The sequence below is a fragment of the Pinus tabuliformis genome, chromosome X, assembly GCF_031772625.1.
Source record: "Pinus tabuliformis cultivar Carrire ecotype Pingquan chromosome X, CPIR1, whole genome shotgun sequence".
In the NCBI taxonomy this organism is placed as follows: Eukaryota; Viridiplantae; Streptophyta; class Pinopsida; order Pinales; family Pinaceae; genus Pinus; species Pinus tabuliformis.
The window spans coordinates 37,408,957-37,416,206 of record NC_142308.1 but is presented as its reverse complement, the minus strand read 5'-3'; the positions used below and the strand labels follow the sequence as shown (position 1 = coordinate 37,416,206).

The following is a 7,250-nucleotide window of genomic DNA, read 5'->3' as shown; positions in this document are numbered from 1 at the left end:
GCTCCAATAATTTGTTGGTGTATTCATCAACTGTCAATTTCCCCAATTTGTGCTTATAAAATTGCTTGACCTTGTCTTCATAGTACCTTTCAAATAGGTACTTATCCCAAAAATATGTCTTAAATCTCCTCCAAGATAACTCCTTTTCTCTAATGTTCTTGACATTCCTCAGGTCTTCCCACAAAATATCAGCTTTACCCTTCAAGATGAAAATGACTACTCTGTCCTTCATATTATCAAAGTAATAATTCACCTTGAAATGTGTATTCATTCCCAATAACCATGCTTCTACTTACTCGACCTTCTTGAGATCTTGGTCAAATTTATCAGGTTTTTCCTTCTTAAATTCTTCAAGCATCAAATCTTTCTCTTTCCTTTTCTAATGATGATGCCTCTTAGTTGCAGCACTAGACAACTACTAATGACTACCTGCCCTCCTCTCTGGAGTACTTAGTCGAGTTCCACCTCTCACTATATCTTCACTTTCTTGCCTATACCTTTTCTTAGATGTTGGTGCTTGATTTGGCCCTCTTTTAGAACTTAGCTCTCTCTGTCGGTTTCACCTTACGTTTCCCTCGCTATAGGACTCCCTCTCATATTCTTATGGCTATAAATCACTTGCTTGAATCTTCCTGTTTTCCCTGCATTAAGGTTGTTGTTACAATGATCATTAAAACTTGTAAAAAATCATTGTTACATTAAATAAAATAATTCAAATTTTAATCCTAAATTAATAATGACAAAAAAACAAGACCTTATAAAGATAAGCTATAATTATCATTGTAACAATTTAAAACAAATAAATTAATTAAAAAATAAGCTAATTAATTTAATTATTAAATACAAATTATTAAATTAACTATGAAATATATATATATATATATATAATAACATTACACATAAATTAAATAAATTATAACAAAATTGTGTATATAATAAAAATTAAATCAAACATTCAACAATGTAGCTCCAAGAATTTGTTGGTGTATTCATCAACTGTCAATTTCCCCAATTTGTGCTCATAAAATTGCTTGACCTTGTTTTCATAGTACCTTTCAAATAGGTACTTATCCCAAAAATATGTCTCAAATCTCCTCCAAGATAACTCCTTTTCTCTAATGTTCTTGACATTCCTCAGGTCTTCCCACAAAATATCGGCTTTACCCTTCAAGATGAAAATGACTACTCTTTCCTTCATATTATCAAAGTAATAATTCACCTTGAAATGTGTTTTCATTCCCAATAACCATGCTTCTACTTCCTCGACCTTCTTGAGATCTTTGTCAAATTTATCAGGCTTTTCCTTATTAAATTCTTCAAGCATAAAATCTTTCTCTTTCCTTTTCTGATGATGATTCCTCTTATTAGCAGCACTATACAACTACTAATGACTACCTGCCCTCCTCTCTGGAGTACTTAGTCGAGTTCCACCTCTAACTATATCTTCACTTTCTTGCCTATACCTTTTCTTAGATGTTGGTGCTTGATTTGGCCCTCTTTTAGAACTTAGATCTCTCTATCAGTTTCACCTTACATTTCCCTCGCTATAGGACTCCCTCTCATATTCTTATGGCTATAAATCACTTGCTCGAATCTTCATGTTTTCCCTGCATTAAGGTTGTTGTTACAATGATCATTAGAACTTGTAAAAAATCATTGTTACATTAAATAAAATAATTCAAATTTTAATCCTAAATTAATAATGACAAAAAAACGAGACCTTATAAAGATAAGCTATAATTATCATTGTAACAATTTAAAACAAATAAATTAATTAAAAAATAAGCTAATTAATTTAATTATTAAATACAAAATATTAAAATAACTATGAAATATATATATATAAAATAAGATTACACATAAATTAAATAAATTATAACAAAATTGTGTATATAATAAAAATTAAATCAAGCATTCAACAATTACAAATTAAATAAAATAATAATAATAATAATAAACATTAATAACTTACTTACCCACTTACCGAACTTCCCCTCCTCTTTAATTTTCATCCTTCATACAAATCAGATTACGTTTCACATATTAGAAGGAGGTGTATTAAACATATGGTTAATATTATTAGGTCGGTAGGTCTTTCTTTTGAATTAGGGCTCTTCCCATTTTCATCTACCTTTATCCTATCCGGCTGACTTCTATGCAGAGGTCTTTGTGTTTACCCTTATATTCTCCACTTAACATTTGTGCACCAATTCCAATTTTTTAAAACTTGTTGTTTTCAGTTACAGCATTTCGGGAAGAATGGCTCTAACACTATAGGAAAGTTCCAATGATTCTTACAATGCACCATAGAATTTACTGTTCATGACCAACCACTTCATGAATCCATGGGGAACGATGAATTATTCAAAATAGAGGTGTCAGAGAAAACTGCGACGAATCTCAAATTTTCGAGAGTATGCTTCTGGATTGCTAGTGCTTGCAGTTTCTGCCCTTTCTTCTTCGCCCCTCTTATGGTTGAAAAGGGTTATATTCCTAGCAAAGGTATATTAACTTTCTCTCCCAACTCTTTTAGCACAACACTAATTTCTGGTACCAACTCTCTATAAATTCCTCATGTCAAACACAACTTGCTTGCTTATGCTATTGTGTGTTGCAGATGATGACAAGTGTTTAACAGATGGATGCATGGAACAACTAATCACCTACATTCCTTGAATGCCCCCGTTTCACGTTAAATATCTTCCCTTCTCCTTGTCACAAAAATAAATTTCATAGATCCTTACACGTGAAGTGTCGACCACTCTAGAAATCGATTTAGTATTACTTAATACCTTTGATGAGCTTGATCATCCTATACTCGATGCACTCCAAGAAAGACTTCCAACCTTGTATACTATAGGCCCTCTTGTTTTACAGGCAAAATCTGGAAATGATAAAATATATGATAGCTCTGCAAGCTTGTGGACCGAAGAAACTAAATGTGTGAAATGGTTGGACTACCAGAAGCCCTGTTCAGTTATTTATATTTTCTTCAGAAGCTTAGTTGTTATGACTAACCAGGAGCTCTTAGAGTTAGCGTGGGGTTTAGAGGCTAGTGGGAAGCATTTTTCTGTGGGTTATTCGTCCTGATCTCATTCATGGCCACTCTGCTGTGCTGCCATCTGAGTTTTTAGAGAAAGTGAAGGACAGAAGTTTCTTGGTGTCATGGGCACCTCAGATGAAAGTGCTATCACATCCTTCAGTGGGAGGGTTTCTGACCCATAGTGGATGGAATTCTACCCTGGAGAGTATCTGTGCTGGTGTACCCATGATATCATGGCCCTTCCTTGCTGAGCAGCCGACTAACAGGAGATTCGTTAGCGGAGTGTGGAATATTGGAATGGCAATGAATGAAGTTGTGAGGAGAGAAGATGTGGAAGACATGGTAAGGAGATTGATGAGTGGGGAGGAAGGGAAGCAAATGGGGAAAAGAATTGGTGAGTTGAGAGATGAGGCGATGAGAGCAGTGGGAAAAGGAGGATCTTCCTACACCAACATGGAGAAGTTTCTTAAGGAAATAAAGATGGGACTGATAGACTCTTTATGCCTGTATTCTATATGGATGAAACAAGAAGGTACATAAATCTTTTAGTTCATCATTTGCTATATGATTTTTGGATAAAAATAGAATCATATGTGTAAAGATCCAATATGGATGAAACATGAAGGTACATAACTCTTTTAGTTCATCATTTTCTATACGATTTTTGGATAGAAATCAAATCATATGTGTAAAGATCCGATATTCAGAAATATTCCCCCCACACATATATGAGGAAGATATATGATATCTTGAAGATAGGATAGGATACTTGCGATGTTTCAAGTATAAAAATAAGCACTTGTAACTCTTTTATTTATAATCAAATATTTATTTCAAATGAAAGGGACAAAAGCATACAACATATGTAGAGTAAAATCTTATTTATCATCTTACAACAATCCAATGAGCACTCAGATAAATAAAAGAACCAATTGCATTTATCTAATTACATCCTATACATAACCCTTGATTACATCCTATACAGAACCCATTATTACATTTCAAGTAGTTTGTTTCCCCTGATTACATTCTATACAGAATCCCTTATTACATTTCAAGTAGTTTGTTTTGTTTGTTATTATTATTATTATTATAAGGTAACTTTGGAATATTTGTATCATGTAGATCCATTTCAAGGGATCATTCTTTGCCGTTTCAACCATAGAGTCTGACCCAGCAGTGTCTGAGACTAGTAACCTTTCAATAGCAAAGGCAAAGGTGCTTTAACAATGGGCACTCCCAATTAAACTAACCATCGAGACTAAAACCACCCCCAACAAAAAATAAATAAATTAGTATTTATAAATATAAATATTGGTTGTATTCATCTCTTATCTATATATATATATATATATATATATATATATATATATATATATATATATATATATATAAACCTTGAAATTAACTCTCCGAATTTTATGGTTGGAGCTTTTAACATTTATATCTAAACTCCTATCATTGATTTTTAAATTATGTTAATTTAGGTGGATGAATTTTGTAGGTGCTTCTTCAATAGTCAATTCAAACAAAGCTTTCTAAAACTTTTCACTGTTTGATTACTCTGAATGTATAAATAAGAATTTGTAAACCATATCATATCGTTTAACTTCTTTATAATAATAAAGATAGATTTTACATATGACTTTCCATGAAAGACAAACCCTTCCTTTTGCTCTGCAAGTTTTTCAAACAAAAGGTTGTGTTTCTAGTGTTGAAATACAACCCAAAAAGTCTTAATGTTAAGACCAAAAAAGTTTTAATGTTAAGATTGCCACTCTCAAATAGACCAAAATTATAAGATGAACATTGCCACTCTTAGCAACAAAATTGAATCCCCCAGAACCATTATCAAGATTCTCAGAAAAACTTAATATACACCAAATTAAATTTGTCCTCAAATAGATTGTTTGTTCACAGTTAACCTTTTCCATAGCATTCATACCAATTTGTATAAAGAAAACTAATCTTCTTCAGCGCTTTCGTCGTCCAACCAAATTAACAATAGTTCATGCACACTAATACCATAAAGAAAAATGCTCTTGTTCTTGCCCAATTTTTCTTGTCATTCAACCACATTAACAATAATTCTTCTCTCAATGCACTACACACAGAAAATATTGCATGGACTAATACGTCTCTCACTCCTGTACTTCACAACAATGCTTAAATGGCACTACTTTATTTCTTTATCTCTACAACTCTAGCTCAAATGCCATAGTGTAGTCCAATCTATGGTTGGGCAGAGAGTTGCAATCCCCGACTCAGTTGCCCAGTATTAATTTGAGATAAGTATCTCCCATGTTGATTTGTGTAATGAATTCCAAGTTATGCTTGTTGAACTAATATGATGCGGGATATTTTTGTTGAACTAATATGATGCCATTTAATGTATGGGGCATGATATTTTGTAGGGTTGTTTATTTGGTGTCACATAGCATTTTGTCACTATCCCTGTACTCCTCGTCTACGATCCTGGAGGACCTCTACAGTGAACCCGACATGCTTTCCCATCATGAAGAAACTCCCAATATGTCCCTCTTCATGAGCAGAATATTTCCCCTTTGCATCATTTCCCAAGAATCTTCCTTTTATCCCAGTTTACAAGGCTGGCGCTACTGACCAGTTTCCTCCTTGCGCCAATTTGCAAAGATTAAAACTAGCCCTCGCATTGTATGGAGCAACTGAGCCCTTTTCCAGTCGTGTTGATCCTCTTTTGGAAGGTTTTTTAAATATGGAGTTGAAGCTTCCATGTCTAGAAGCTTCGTAACGAAATTCTGGTAGATGGTTGGGTCGGATGGAGCCAAGGAAGTCAGTTTGGGCTCCTTTCCCCTATTAGGATGGAACAAACTCAAGAGATAAGACCTTCTCCCATGATGAGAGGAACCATCTCCCATCCATCCAAGCTATATAAACCTCTCTTTTCCCAAGCTAAACTAGTTTTGGAGTGAGTTTGAATGATCAGCAAGTCATCTATAGCTTGTAGCTTTCTAGTGTATGTTTGAGGGAGAATAGTGTGTTTTTGGTTTGGTTTGAGACTAGAGGGAAAGAGGCCTTAAACTTCCATTGTTGGGGCTATCCATGAAGTGCTAGTAGAAGTGTGGGAACCCGGATACGTTGGAGGAGACTAACAACGTCAAGGCACCGGTTGTAATCTCTTTCTGATTTATATAAATGCAACTATTGATTGATTTCCTACATGAAGTGTCATTTTACATCTTTATGGCTTAATGTTCCTTGACCTATTAAGTAGGCTGAATACAATATTGTATGTTATCACGTTTGTTGTTGTTGTTGTTTTCTTGTTTCAGGTATTCGAGGGAAGGAAACAGAAGATAGTTGAAGTGAGGAAGTAGGATCATCACTAAGCATAATAACATTTTAAGAGGTAGACCCTCTTAATTGATTCTAGATTAAGGAGATTTTCCATAGATTGTTTGTTTGTGGCTAGACCCGCTCTCTTGGGCTACAAGAATTGTTTGTGTCCGCACTGAGAATTTACCTATACCACATTTGGCTATGAACATTGTCTTTGATATTGCATGAATGTTGATGAAGTGTGATGGAACTCATGTTTGACGAGTTGCTTGAACATAAGATACTCAACACTTATATAAATGAATCAACATGATGATTGATTGGTCTTAAGAAGAAATGTTGGACTTGGAAGTTGTTCATGAATGAATTCACTGCATTTACATATATCTATCCCTGTGCAATGAAATAAAATAGTTATATGCCTATGAGCTTAAACCCTGAAACAAACATATGCATAGCTATGTGAGAAATTTATGTGAACAACCTAGGTTCCTCTCAACACCACGGTTGTGACCATAGCCCACAAATTTAAAGACAACTTTGTTGAACCAGTCATACAAAGATGTGTATATATATATATATATATATATATATTGTAATGGGATGTTGTTCCTTGATTACCTTAGTTTCTACTGTAGCAAATGATCTGGGAGTATTAAGACTCCTCTAGTAACTATCTAAACCATGGGAATGATGCGTAGGTAGACCTGTGTGAAATTCTGGAAGATTAACCCCTATTTCCTATAGATTACGAGTAAGAAGTCAAGCCTAATTACCAGGTAGATTGCCATGTATTATAGAGTTCATTGCAGGCTTACGTATACATATTACAATGCACAAGAACATGTAGTTATTGAGCCTTCGTATACATATAGTAGAAGACTAAGAA

At 34.1% G+C, this 7,250-nt stretch overlaps 1 pseudogene; it reads left to right on the top strand.

Annotated features, from left to right (window-relative positions):
* The first annotated feature begins 2,631 nt into the window (after positions 1 to 2,631).
* LOC149138221 (7-deoxyloganetin glucosyltransferase pseudogene) lies at positions 2,632 to 3,583 on the top strand (annotated as a pseudogene).
* Positions 3,584 to 7,250: the final 3,667 nt, after the last annotated feature.